The sequence below is a fragment of the Nuphar pumila genome, chromosome 7, assembly GCF_984573655.1.
Source record: "Nuphar pumila chromosome 7, dmNupPumi1.hap1.1, whole genome shotgun sequence".
Classification (NCBI taxonomy): Eukaryota; Viridiplantae; Streptophyta; class Magnoliopsida; order Nymphaeales; family Nymphaeaceae; genus Nuphar; species Nuphar pumila.
The window spans coordinates 96,889,351-96,904,734 of NC_143255.1; positions in this window are offsets into that span (position 1 = coordinate 96,889,351).

A 15,384-nucleotide genomic window follows, 5' to 3' on the forward strand; every position below is an offset into this window, starting at 1 on the left:
ATATTCTTCTTCTTCCTCCTCCTCCTCTTCGTCATCTTCTTCTTCATTGAGCCTGCATTCACTCGGTATATCATTTGGATCACATTGTTCCATGCATGTGCCATCAGACAATGGAGATATGACATGCATAACATGTGCAAACATTGTGACCATAAGAGAAGTCATACATATCATCTGATTGATAGTAATCACCCTCTTCAGCAATCTTGTCTTCCTGTAACTGATCATATTCGGGGTATAGTTTAGACTTCACTTTACAAACTGCCCACCATTCATTTCTATCTGACTTTCTTATACTCAGATATGAAGTATAGTAAACTTGTTGAGCTTGCGAGGCTAATATGAATGGTTCATATGTTCCAAATCATGATTTATGATTCACCTCCACAATGTCTGAGGCTTTGTCAACTCTTGTTGCTGTGGGATCAAACCAATGACACTTGAATAAAGTTACACTATTATTTGTGCTTAAGTAAGTCAACTTCATTATTTCTTCTATAACACCGTAGTAGTTATGTTCATTTTCACCGTAGCTGATACCCTTGACGCACACACCACTATTCATCGTTGACTTGTTGACACCGTAGTCTTTTGTATGGAATCAATAACCATTTACGATGTACCTGTTGTAACATTGCACAACTTTGGTCGGACCATTTTGTAAATCACATATTCCTTGATCTTTAACATCACCAAGGCGAACCTACAAGCATAAACATTGACTGTGATCACGACCAATTAAGTATCTTATTGTTCTTTACACAAAAAAAATGTATACCATCATCCTTACCAACTCTTTCAACCATGCCACAAACTTATTTTCACGTTCTTTCTGTATTTCTGCATCAGTGAGATGTGGAAGTTTTCTTCACAACTCCAAATCAAATCGTCTACACTTAATAAATACTTATATTACCGAACCATGTACGCACATATAGAACTTAGTGTTACATATTAAGTATACTTACTCGATGTATGAGTCGCTTTCTGAGCAATTAAAAAGGATGTATATTTGTGCTGCATCTTGCTCTCGATCTTCCAAGAGTCTTGACCGACAACTGCCAAATGCATACCCAAGTGGTTGAAATATCGATAATCTGTCAGTTACAATAGATTGTTCTTCATCATCATTATGAGGTGGGTATGTGTAACGTGTTGGAATGTGAGGTTCAAAGTACATAGATGAGAAATTTGAAATTTCTTCTAAAGTGTATGCCTCACAAATAGAGCCTTCTACTCTTGCTTTATTCTGAACCTTTTTTTTTTAGGTCAAACATGCATCTGGCAACAATATACATCTCAAATTACAATAAATTTCTCAATAGGATTGAACAGAAAAATATAAAAAAACATATACCTTTCAAATGGGTACATCCACCGATATTGCACAGGACCACCGACTCTTAGTTCATATGAAAAATGTATGATCACATGTTCCATAACATCAAAAATTATTGATGAAAAAAGCTTCTCTAGCTGACAAATAGTAGTGACGACATAATCCTTGAGATTCTTTACCTCAGATACTACGACTTTCGATGCACTCAATGTTCTAAAAAATCTATTCAACTCGGACAATACCCCCATATAGGTTTGTCTAACATATCATGGAATGCTAGGGGTATCAATCATTGCATAGTGACATGACAATCATGGCTCTTCAACCCATATAACTGTCCCTTATCTATCTTCACAGCCCGAGCAATGTTAGATACGTATCCATCTGGAAATCTCAACTGTCTCAACCATTGACATACCTGCTTTACTTGATCTGGCCTAAGCACGTACCTTGTCTTTGGTTTCAGTACTTTGCCATTGTACTCTTTCAGTTCTAATTCTGGTCTTTTACATATTACTTTTAAATCCATACGGGCCTTCGAATTATCCTTCATTTTCCCTTTCACATTCATTACCGTATTGAACATATTATCAAACATATTTTTCTCCACATGCATGACATCCAAATTATGTCGTATCAATAAGGTCGACCAATACGATAGTTTCCAAAATATAGATTTCTTTGTCCAATTGTGATCCTTCCCAAATCCAAAGAAGGGCATCGGCTTACGGGCATATGTCAATCCACATGGAAAGTATTGCAATCTTCTTGAAATCTCTATGTCAAACAACCTTGTGGGTGTACCTTTTATTTCAGTTGTGCCTGCTCGAAACACATTCCTTTGTCATTGGAACGGATGGTTGTTGGGTAGAAATCAACGGTGACAATCAAACTAACACGACTTCCTTTCATGCGTCAATCTAAAAGATTTTGTATCCTCTATGCAGTACGAACATGCCAACCTACCATGTGTGCTCCAACTAGATAACATACCATATGCAGGAAAGTCACTGATTGTCCATAGAACAACAACCTTCATATTGAAGTTTTGTTTTTTGTAGGCATCGTACGTGAGAACATTGTCATCCCATAATATTTTCAGTTCATCAATCAATGGCCTTAAATATATATCAAGATTTTGGCCCGAAGAAGTCAGACTAGGGATCAATAGAGACAAGAAAAGATTTTGACGCTTCATACACAAACTTGGAGGAAGGTTGTATGGGGTGACAAATACCGGCCAACATGAGTATAGGGTTGATCTACCCCCAAATGGATTAAATCCATTTGTACATAAACCTAGCCTAAGATTTCTCACTTTCATTGCAAAGTTCTGATGAGTACGATCAAAGTGCCTCCAAGCTTCCGCATCAACAGGATATGTGATCTTCTCTTCATCATGTTGAACTTTATTTGCATGCCATATCATTTGTTTATATGTCCTCGAAGATATATACAGTCGTTGCAATCTAGGGGTGAGAGGGAAGTAGCAGAGTGACTTATATGACACTTCTTTTGACCTTGTGCTACCATTTTTCCTTGTCTTTGGCTTGATCGAGGATGTTCACATGATGGACATGATCTGCTATTTTCTTGATCTTTGAAATACAACATGCAGTGATTTGAACAAGCATCTATCTTTTGATACCCCATACCTAGAGGATTGACCATAACTTTCGCACGGTATATATTTTCTGGCAATTTCTCATCTTTGGGCAACATACTTTTCACAATAAAGCACAAACAGTCAAAACATGATTGACTCAAATTATACTCTGACTTCAAATTCAATAGTTGAAGAACTGTATACAAGATAGTGTGACTCTCGCAACTATTCCACAATGGCTCATCAGCATCTCTAAGTAAGTCATAAAATCTACTAGCTGCATCGTTTGTTGCTTCTTCCTCTACCCCAGTTGGTGCATCACTATGTCCCATAGCAGGACCCATTTCTGGTCCTGCAGCATCAAATATCAAATCCACATATGGATTATCGTGCACGATATCCACCCGTGCATCAAAATTATTCCAAAATTCTTCATCATGAAGCATCCAATTCTGATAACCAATAATAAAACCCTTCATGTATAGGTGATGTGTAACGCCATGAGGTTCTACAAATTGATTGTTCTTACACATCGTGCAGGGGCATCTGATCCGATTGGTGGGATTCACTGTACTGACACTTGCTGTTGTGAATTCAATAAAACTGTCAACACCATCCATATATTCATGCGACACCTCATTATCAACTATCCTACGGTATATCCAATCACGGTTTGCAGTCATTTTGTCCTATACTGTTACAAATATTATCATCACCAGTTAAAAGAGAATCTTAATAATGCTATGATAAAAAAATATCTAATTTATCTATTAATTCTTGTTTGGTGATTGCTTGCGAGTAATTTTTTGTTTCAATTAATGCATAGATTTTCGTGTGCAACACCATCACATCATATTTATACACATCACAAGGATATTTATAAATATGAAATCATATTCCATAAAATGATACATTAATTTAAAGCATGTTTTTATGTTACAATTTCACATGTAAGGCATAATCAAATGAAAAATAACTTCATGCAAGCATGAATACAAACACATCAAACATTGCAATACATTCAAATCATTCATATCAAAATAATATCAAACATGTACATGCAGCAAACATACTCCAATATCCTGCTAACTACTACCATGCCTAGCATGAAATCCGTACTAAAAAAATAAGAACACTTTTATTCTCATATATTAAAATTATGCTCAGCATGATCTCCAAACTCCATCAAAGCAGTCCTAGATATTCACAACTAAGTGAGTGTGTGAACAGAAAAGTATTGCATCTAATAAATTAAATAACATGTGATGTGATTGCATCACTTACTCACCACAGACATTTACCCAATTTGCATTATTTTTGTCACTTACTTACCATGGGTAGCGGGGTACAAGCGGGATCCGTTGAGAAAACTGCAAGAGACACTGTGTTAAAATGAAGTTTATTACCCAATAACAAGGAGGATGACGTCCCCCGTCGAAAACGAGCCTAGACAGGGAAACACAAACCTCGGGTGAACAAAATTGAAAAAAGAGGTAGTAAGACTGAAACCAAGTAAGGCAGGGGGGCCACCCCCTTGCCGGAGAAACAATAAGGCAGGGGGCGACCCCCTGCCAAAAAAGAAAACAAGTAAGGCAGGGGGGCCACCCTCTGCCAGAAAGAAACAAAAATCAATCAACAAGGCAGGGGGGCTACCCCATGTCGAAAAACACAAGGCAGTGGGGCCACCCACCTGCCAGAAAACAAGCGAAGCAGGGGGGGTGCCACTTCTTGCCGGAGAAATCAAGCAAGGCAGGGGAGCCACCCCCATGCCGGAGAAACAGTAAGGCAGGGAGGGCTACTCCCTGTCAGAAAACACAAGGCAGGGGGGGCGACCCCCTGCCAAAGAAGAAGCAAGGCAAAGGGTGCCACCCCCTGTCGAAAAACAAGTAAGGCAGGGGGCCAACCCCTACCAGAAAACAAGCGAGGCAGGGGGGAGCCACCCCCTGCCGAAGAAATCAAGCAACGCGAGGGGGCCACCCCCTGCCAGAGAAACAGTAAGGCAAGGGTGGCACCCCTTGCCAGAAAACAAAATGAGGCAGAGGGGGGGGGGGGGGGGGAGGGGGACCCCTCCCAAAGAAGAAGTAAGGCAGGGGGTGCCACCCCTTGCCGAAAAACAAGGCAGGGCTTACCCCGGTCCTCCGACGATCTTGAAAGAAACGAGGAAAAGGTGAGAGGGGGTCGCAGGGTTTACCTAGGAGACACCGGGAAAGACAGCAGCGACAGGGCTGGCATGGGGGACTGGCTTGTAGGAGCTTGAGGAATGGGAATGGAGGAAACAGTGATCGTGAGGCGTGTTGGGAACTGCAACGATGACACCGAAAAGGGGGAGCACAAAGACCATGACCGAGAGGTTGCCGATATGTCGATGACAGAGGCGGTGGCTCTGCTCGTAGGGTTTGCCGAATGGGAGCAAAGGGGAGTACTTGGGGTCACCGACAGCTTCGGTCGGTGGTGCCTGCTGAGAAGGGCGACAACGGTCGCTGGTAGCACGCCGTCAGTGGCTAATGAAGAGGGAGACAATGGTGCTGGGGTTTGCTGGCCGGAGTTGAACGCGGTGGACTAAGCTTTGGTTTTGGGGAAAATCAGAGAGAGAGAGGAGAGAGAATGTCACAGCTTAGAGGGGCTTATATAGAAAAATAGCGACGGATTAGCGACGAACGTATGTCGTCACCAACTCCATCGCTAAGTAATGACTTTTATAGTGACGGATGCCTTTAAACCCTAATCCGTTGTTAAGTTGCGATGAGTCTAAGGCAATTAGTTTGTCATCTCTAATTTGTCGCTATTTATCGACGGATTAGCGGTGGAAAAATTCCGTCGTTAATCTATCGGTAACTAGCGATGGATTAACGACACACAAATTCTGTCGCTAAGTAGTGCTGGAATAGCATCGAATAGTATTCTCTATCTAATCCGTCATAAATTTTTGTCGCTAATTAACATTTTTCTTGTAGTGGTTGGGGTGAAGGATCCAATTTTCTCAGAAACCCAAACCCATGTAGCTTCTGATCAGGATCAAGTCCATAATTAGATCTGAACCCAAATTACCTGTACCAATCCATAAAGGTTCTTTGGATCGGATTTGGTTCTCGGGTAAGAGACCCAGACCCTTGCGACCCTGACCTGTTTTGGTTTTGGATTCAGGTCAGGTTTGTGGAACCCGATCTGGACTCTGGATCTATATTTGATCCATACTGTTTCACTGAATCGGGTCATTGCTTTAGATCCAGATCTGCAGACCCGTACGAACCCATAAAGCTGTCGGGTTGGATCTGGATATAGGGTTGCGGATCACAGTACCCGAGTCCAAATGTCTCTAGATCAGATCCAGGTAAGCAGAATCTGGTTCTTTCAGTGGCAGATTCAAAATCTGATTAAAACTGAATTATATAGTTCTGGATCCGTTAGCATGACATAATCGGATCCGAATGCACTGTAACAGAGCCCAAACCATCTCAACCGGTCGATCCGGTTCTCAGACAACTGAGACCGATTCACTGTAGCAGAGACCGATTCCAATTATTACAGACCTGGTTTAGTGAATCCTGAACTGATTTAGAGTTTGTTTTGACCGGTTCAGGGGTCATTTGTCTGGTTCATCCATTTTTGGGACCGGTTCAGGGGTCATTTGACCGGTTCATTGGGTTTTGAGACCGGTTCAGGGGTCATTTAAACGGTTCATTGAGTTTTGAGACCGGTTCAGGGGTCCTTTTGACCAGTTCTTTGCGTTTTGAAACTAGTTCAAGGGATTATGTCACCGGTTCAGAGGTTTTACCGTCGGTTCATAAGGATTGAGAACCGATTCAATAAATTGGTGACCATTTCAAGGTTTTATTTCATCGATTTATCAAATTTTTTGATATGGATATTGATTTTTTCTTCAGTCTATGGGCATAAGCATTAAGTTAAAACATGTTTAAAGCGTTATTTCAATGTTTTGTGTATATTCAATATTGGCATTAAGGATAGTTAGATAAGTTAGTGTATTCACATCACCAAAGTGACTGAATACACGTACATTGTCAAAAATTTCAGTACTATCACACAACTTTAGCCAATATAAACATTGTACTTAGATTCGTGAAACGATAAATTACCCAAAAGAAGTTTTATCGTGTTTGGAATTTAGGTAGGGTAAAATAAGGTAAATGTACCGAGATACATTGCACATGTGTATCCAAAGGTACCTTGTGTTGATGGTCTAACTTCCCAAGAACTTTAGTTTTATCAAATATGGTCGGTAGGCGAAGTGGTTTTTTGTGTTGGAGGTCTTACCAAAGTAAGGCTTTAATGACCCTTACACTCACCTGAAAATAAGCATATTAAGGGCCTTTATTCATTTGTTTTTTCATTAAGTTTTGTCTCGTATGAATGCTTTTTGATACATGTCTTTTGTCATGCAGTTTCTAGTCCTGTGATTTTATATGACTCTAGTTGTATTCGCTTTCTAGATGGATCAAACTTTAGTGATTGAAAAGAGACTGTTCTCTTTACATTAGGGTATATGGATTTAGATCTGGCCCTAAGAATAGATGAATCTGCTGCCCTGACTGATCAAAGCACTATTGAACAAAAGAGTTCTTTTGAGAAGTGGGAGCGCTCGAATAGACTTAGCTTGTTGCTTCTGCAATCTAAGGTGACTAAAAATATTCGAAGTGTCATCCCGCAATGTAGGACAATGAGAGAATTCCTGAGTGCTATTGAAGCACAATTTGTGAGTTTAAACAAAGCCAGAGCTAGTACCCTGATGTCAAAGCTTATATCTATGAAATATACTTGAAGAAAAAACATTCGCCATTATATTTTAGAGACGAGGAACACAGTGTCTTAGTTGAATGACATGAAGCTGACCATTTCTGATTCTTTCCTATTACATTTAGTTCTAGCGTCCTTACCCTTGCAGTATGGACCTTTCAAAATCTTACAACACACATAATGATGAATGAACGTTTAATAAACTTATGTCCAAGCAGTGGCGGAGCCAGAAGTTTTTCCTTGGGTGGGCAGACTTCAGGTCTCGGAGACAATGCTATGGTCTTGAAGGACGATCCATTTATTCGGACCAGTGGCGGAGCCAAAAAAATTTCGCTGGAGGAACAGTCATTCGTGGAGAGATAAAACTTAAATAAGCCTTTGAATTAAAATAACAATTGTTACAAACACAAACCACTAAATTTATGAACATAATAAGATAAAACCTTAAATTGTACTTTTAAACTAAAATAAAAATTGTTCACTTAAGAAATACAAACAACTAAATTCATGAAAATTTTACAATTGGCATCTTCTATTTTTCATATTTTGAAAGCAATTCATAATTGCATCATCACTGATGGTATCAAATGTCTCCTTCTCTATGTAAGTAACCAAAGCATCATTGATCCATTCATCTCCCATTCTATTACGTAGATGACTTTTGATATTGTTCATAGCTGAAAATGCTCTTTCAACACTTGTTGTTGCAATTGGCAAAGTTAATGCCAACTTAATCAATAGATACACATGAGAAAATACAATGTGCTTTTGAGTTGCTACCATCATCTCTGCTAGCTCTGCTAAAGATTTTAAATTTGAAAACTGATCACTGTTTCGCATGTCTGCAATATATATATCCAATTGATTTTCCAGTCTAATTATGTTTACTTTAGAAAAGTCCTTAGGGTAAAGCTCAACAAGACGAATCAACTTATCTTTATCAAAAGCAGAAAAAGAATTCTTTGGACTCAAGCATGCCATTGAAAGGAGGAGCTCTGTATTTGCTTCAGTGAAACGATCATTCAACTCTTGAAGTTGCAAATCAATAATAACATAAAACACATCAATACGATAATGATGCAATGTGGTGATCTTTTCAACCTTACGTCTTGGTCGTCCTTGAGGTGTATATGAGTCCCCTAGATCAGGAATCAGAATATCAAATCTCTTACAAAATATGAACACTTTGTTTATGAGAGAGTCCCATCCATTGTCTCTCAGACCTTGAAGGCACTGTTTTGATATAGTGACTAAACTCATAGCATTCACAATGTCTTGATCTTTTCGCTGAAGTGCTTGTGAAAGATCATCAGTTATTCCCAAAACTTCAGACATCAAATGTAAGCAAAACACAAATTCAAAATCTTGCAACTGATGATATAAAATAATTGCATCTGAACTTTTTCCTGAATATGTATCTTCTGCAATGAAATCTAACACTTGAATAACAGAAGAATACATACTAAGTAAATTAACCAAAGCATCGTAATGAGAACCCCACCGAGTATCACCAGGTCGTTTGGAACTTATTTCTTTATTTAATCCTCATCCTGTTTCAAGTTCACCCAATGCAAGTGCTTCAACAATTCGCATAAATTCTGTTTCTCGAATAAGCTCAGATCTCTTGCATGAAGTGGAGAAAAAAGTTGACAACCTGCCTAATATATTGAAAAACACATCAAGCAATGAATTTTTTTTAGCAACACCAACTAATGCCAATTGAAGTTGATGTGCAAAACAATGAATATAATATGCAGATGCATTTTCATGTAATATAAGACTTTTCAATCCATTAAACTCCCCTCTCATATTACTTGCTCCATCATAACCCTGTCCACGCAAACTTGATATGCTTAATTTATTCTTACAGAATGCTTCTTCAACTGCTTGTTTGAGTGACAGAGAACTTGTTTCAAGAACATGCACAAGAGTAAGAAATCGCTCAACCACTCGACCTTTTTCATTAACAAACCATAAAACAATAGCCATTTGTTCTTTAGTTGATACATCACGAGAATCATCAAGTAAAATAGAAAAAAAAATATCTTCAAGTTCCATGATAATAGCATTTGTGGTTTGTATAGAAGCAGCCTTGACAATATCCTTTTGTATATCAGGAGATATCAATTTGTTATTTTCTGGAGCACTTTTCAATACAACTTTATTTATGTCATCATTGATCTTTGCAAATATCTTCAACAACTCAATAAAATTTCCTCTATTAAGAGATTCTTCAGCTTCATCATGCCCTCGAAATGCCAATCCTTGACTTAACAAGTATCTGATTGCATTAACAGTTGCCCAAAGGCGAAGTCTATATTCATCTTTCTGTCGAACACTTTGTTGATAAAGTATAGAATCAATATGTTGTTTTTGTTGCATCAATTTTTGACACTTCATTCGTGCTGAATTGTGAAAACTGCCAGAGCTTCCAACATGTTTATCAAACCGCTTCTTGTCTTTCCAGTTATCAAAGCCTTCAGATACGAATGCCTCTACACTAATCTTCTCTGTGCTTTTTGGCCTGAAAAGATAACACTGCAAACAATATGCTTTATGCTTACTTGTACTATACTCCAACCAATCCTTATACTCATCATACCAAGCTGGAATGAACCTTCGTTTTTGATAGTTTAGTTGAAACATACAATCTCGAGGTTGATAAGGACCTCAGATCATATATGCTCTACGAACATTATCTTGGATATTAGGATGATAACTAGAAATAGAAGGACGAAGTGCAGAGTCTGCAGGTAACTCTGATTCATCATTTTCTATTTTGCATATTTTCTGACTTGGTTCTCCTTCTCGAGTTACAGAAGATTTATCAAAGATTGACCTTTTCGTTATAAACTTATCCATTCCTATGCAACAAAAAAAAAATATGACAATGTTATATAAGCCAAATCTCATTGCAAAAAAGGATCGAGTAAAATGAAATGACAACAAGAACAAGAACAAGGCAGGGGGCGAAGCCCCCTGTTGGCAATTAGAGGAGGCAGTGGAAGCAAAGTCCAGTGTCAGTCTAAAAAATCAAGTTCTTGATGAATGATAATTCATTTAGCCAACTCATAACACATAAAATTGGCCATTGAAATCAAGATAAATAGGTTTAACCTTCTTTCATAACAAGCTTTCAGAATGCCTACAACCTATGTCACATGGATACGACTGCAGATACAAGAATACAACCATTTTTATAAAGTTTCCAATATGACTTGTATATAAAGGGATATGGATGACTTTTCTTGAAAGTTTAGGATAGCATCCTACAAGTTTCTATAAATTTACCATACATAATCTAAATCACTTAAACATTTATATACTATCAGACTTTCCGTACTAACCAAAGTCCTTGTCAGAAAACAGCCTCCGTAGTATGAGATACCTACAGATAAGCACCATGCTCCCACCTCTATACCTCATAAAAACAGTTGACCGCACCCAGGGTTGTGTTGACTGCACCGGGTGCCACACCCGCATCGCGTCGACGCGGGTGCGGCACCTGCTTTGCTGAGTCCCTGTGACTTAGGTACCATGAGTAGAAATACCATCATCAGTGGCAGTCTATCTTGACATAATTAAGAAGCCACCAGGCGTTCAAGACCAAGTCATCGTCCAATCCCCCAAGTAAGGACTATGTTGCACTGTTAAATTAGGTGTTGTACTAGACTGATGATACTCCTCACAGCTTTGTGTCCATGATCTTCACTTTCTTTCCAACATAAATCACAGAGCATTGTATTCAAAGGAAACAAGTAAACAAGAAGCTGACACATTTTCAGAGAGTCAACTTTCAATGAGTCAGTTACATATGTGGGAAGGAACATACTGGAAATGATGCATGTAATGTACCCTTTTCCGTTAGTATGGATTCAATACATGCAAAATGTAAGATTATGATTGTCTGTTTGTAGGACAAATTGCAAAAGACAATTGATCCATGGTTGCAGACAAGCCCCACTACAAGTTAATTCTTGTTTTATCTAGCATTGACTGTTCTATCGATGCAATTGCCTTTTGCTGGAAAAAAAATGTCATAAAATTCTTAAATGCAGCATTTGGATGGCCTGTATTATGGAAATAACCTAAGATAAAATGCATCTCCAAATTCTTGACGAACTGCACACCTTCTGGATGGCCATTTTTGGGCATGTCATGCAAATAAATCTGGTGATTTCCAAAGGCGACTTCTGTTAATGCAAACAGAAGAAATTGATCGAAAGAATGCATTACCTAAAAATTAAGGGCGCCTACTTTGGCAGAGATTGGTTTTTCTTCAATTATATTGTATACCGTTTTTTTACAGGTATCAAATATCAACTAGTAGATTCAACAGAGGAGAAGAAAGCTTGTACCATTAGAGAAGTTGCAAGGTTATTCCACATGAAGAAATATATTACCGTCATATCCATTTGAGTTGATTACCATCAAAATGCACCATAAATCCAAAACCCCCACAAAACCTATCACCATCGTCAAAAACGAGAAAACAAACCCAACCAACAAAAGGAAACACGAGAAAAAGGAGAGAAACTCAAACTAGAGAATCATTAGAAGCATCACAAACGATTTAGATGGATTGAAAGCAAGGATGAGAAAGAGAAAAGGAGGAAAAAGGTGTGCTTCAGGAGAAAAACGTTGACACTCACCTCATATGTGCCCCAATAGAAATTCTTCCAGAAGAAATTGTGAGCAATGGGAGCCCCAACAGAGGGAACAAAGTCGACCTTTTTGCGCAATAGGAGAAAGGAATTGTTCCTGACTTTAGGCTTAGCGATTCATTGCTCAGAATCGGGGCGACAGAGAGAGGGGGCGGGTGTGTGTGTGTTTTCTAGCATGTATTGTGCTGCAGAGCACAGGGGTTGCCGCCTTGCCTGTGACAGAAGGGGAACGCCGGAACGGAGGGGCAGAGCTTTAGAAAACTGGCGAGGGTTTTACCCCTCGCCCCTTTTGGCAGGCTCTAGACTCATTGAGAGCCCGGGTTCCGGTCGACTCGGTTTCACGAGTCTCGATTCGACTCGGTTTCTCGAGTCATGAGTCGACTCGGTTTCAAAGTTTAGGGTGGGCGGCCGCCCACCCCTGGCTCCGCCACTGTGTCCAAGTGTGTTGAAGAAGAAGAGAGATTGAAATGAGAGAAGGTGCAAAGTGCACATATGGCTTCTCATACACCCAAGATAGAACTGAAAAAGAATGCATTCAAGAGAAATGCTAGGAAGAAGCCAACAAAGGATAAGACATCCCAAGGCAAGCAATCTGACTCTGCTTCCATAAAGTGCTTCTTTTGCAAGAAGAAAGGACACAAGAAGGCATATTGCATAAAGTGTAAGAAGTGGTCGGAAAATAAAGGTAATTTATCATTTTTTTTTCATGAATGTAATTTATTATAAATTTCTGAAAATAGCTGATGGATTGATTTTGGTGCTACTGTTCATATTTTCAATTGTCTATAGTTGTTCCTGAGCAGAAGAGAACCAATAATGCATGAGAAGAGCATCTATTCGAAAAACAAGATCCATTCACATGTGAAGGGTGTTGGAACCTGCAGGATTACTTTAGATACATGCATAGATTTAGATCTTCATAATGTCTTTTATGTTCTATCATATAGTAAAACTTAAATTCAATTTCAAAATTGGATAAATTTGGATATTGTTTTAAGTTTGAAAATTCCAAATTGTTCATTTACAGAAATTCAATTGAAATTGGTTCTGCATCAGTTTGTGATGGTTTGTATAAATTGAACGTAAAGATCCAAACTCAGGAGTCCCTGACTTCTGAATACGTATTGGCTGAAAAATAAACGTAGCTTGATAAATGACAAATCCTACATGTTTTGGCATCGAAGGTTGGGTCATATCTCTGAAAAAAGAATAAAGAGACTCATAAATGAAGGGATCTTGAAATCTCTAGATTTTACTGATAATGACCCGTGTGTTGATTGCATAAAGGCTAAGCATACAAACTATAAAGAAGGTGCCAAATGTAGTAATGAGATATTGGAGATAGTCCATATAGATGTATGTAGACCTTTTACCCCTTGTTACACAGGCAAAAAATATTTTATCACCTTTATTAATGACTATTCACGGTATATGTATCTCTACTTGATCTGATGTTTTTTAGATGTTCAATAAATTTAAAAAAGAAGTAAAAAAATAAACCAATAAAGTTATTAAGATAGTTAGGTCTGATAGAGGTGGCGAATATTATGGTAGGTTTACTGAGATGGGGCAAAAGAAATGACCATTAGTGTGATTTCTCAAAGCGGAAGGTATTGTGCCTCAATATACCATGCCTAGTAGTGCCTACCAGAATGGTATAGCTGAAAGGAGAAATTGTACGCTTAAAGAAATGGTCAGGGTCATGTTGAATTATTCAAGACTTTCCATGAAGTTATGGGGTGAATCCTTAAGGATTGCTGTGCATATTTTGAATAAGGTTCCTGCGAAATCTGTGCCTAAAAGTCCCTACGAATTATGGACAGGTAGGAAACCATCACTGTCTTATATGCACATATGAGGATGTCTAACAGAAGTTGAGTTGTATAACCCTCACATTAAAGTGTTTGATCCAATAACAACCAGTGGATATTTCATTGGTTATCCAGAAAGATCAAAAGGATACATGTTTTATTGCCCATCCCACTCACCACAGATTGTTGAAACGAATAAGGCAAAATTCCTTAAAGATGGTTTAGTAAGATTAAGTGCACTTCAAAACCTTGGTTTTGAGGAAATATAGGATCCAGTTTCTCCACCTGTTAAAGAAAACATCGAAAGATACCATATTATTATTCCTAATGATGAGGTGGTTGATCACCCAGTTGTTGATGCACAAATCCAAAGTGAATCTATTGTAGACAATGCGAAAGAGCACGAACATGATGATCAAGTTCAATCTGAGCCTGAAGAACGACATCTTTGGAGATCCACAAGAATTAGGAGATCTGCCATACATCCTTATTATGTGGCGTACCTTCAAGAGCCTGATGACTTTATAGATATAAATGATGACCCGTTGACCTTTATGAAAACTGTGAAAAGCAAACAATCTTCATACTGGATAGAAGCCATAAAAGAAGAGTTAGACTCTATGGCTAAGAATCAAGTGTAGAATCTTATCGAGTTACCTAAGGGAGTAAAACCCGTAGGGTGTAAATGGATCTTTAAGACCAAAAAGGACACCAAAGGTAACATAGAGAGACATAAGGCAAGATTGGTTGCTAAATGATTCACCCAGATGGAGGGCATTGACTATAATGAGACATTTTCTTCTGTCTTAACTAAAGAGTCAATGAGAATAATTTTGGCCCTCGTAGCTCATTATGACTTAGAGCTACATCAGATGGATATGAAAACAACGTTCCTCAACGGGGATCTGAATGAAGAGGTATACATGGATCAACCTCTTGGTTTCCGTGAAAATGATCATCTGGTTAGCAAGTTCAACAAATCTATATATGGACTTAAACAGGCCTCCCGACAATGGTATATTAAATTTTCTCAAGTCATTGTGACTTTTGGGTTTACAGAAAACATTATTGATCAATGTATATACCTTAAGGAAAGTGGGAGTAAGTTCATTATATTGATGTTGTATGTGGATGACATTATGCTTGCAACCAACGATATAAAGTTACTTTCAGAGACAAAACAGTTTTTTGCATCACATTTTGATATGA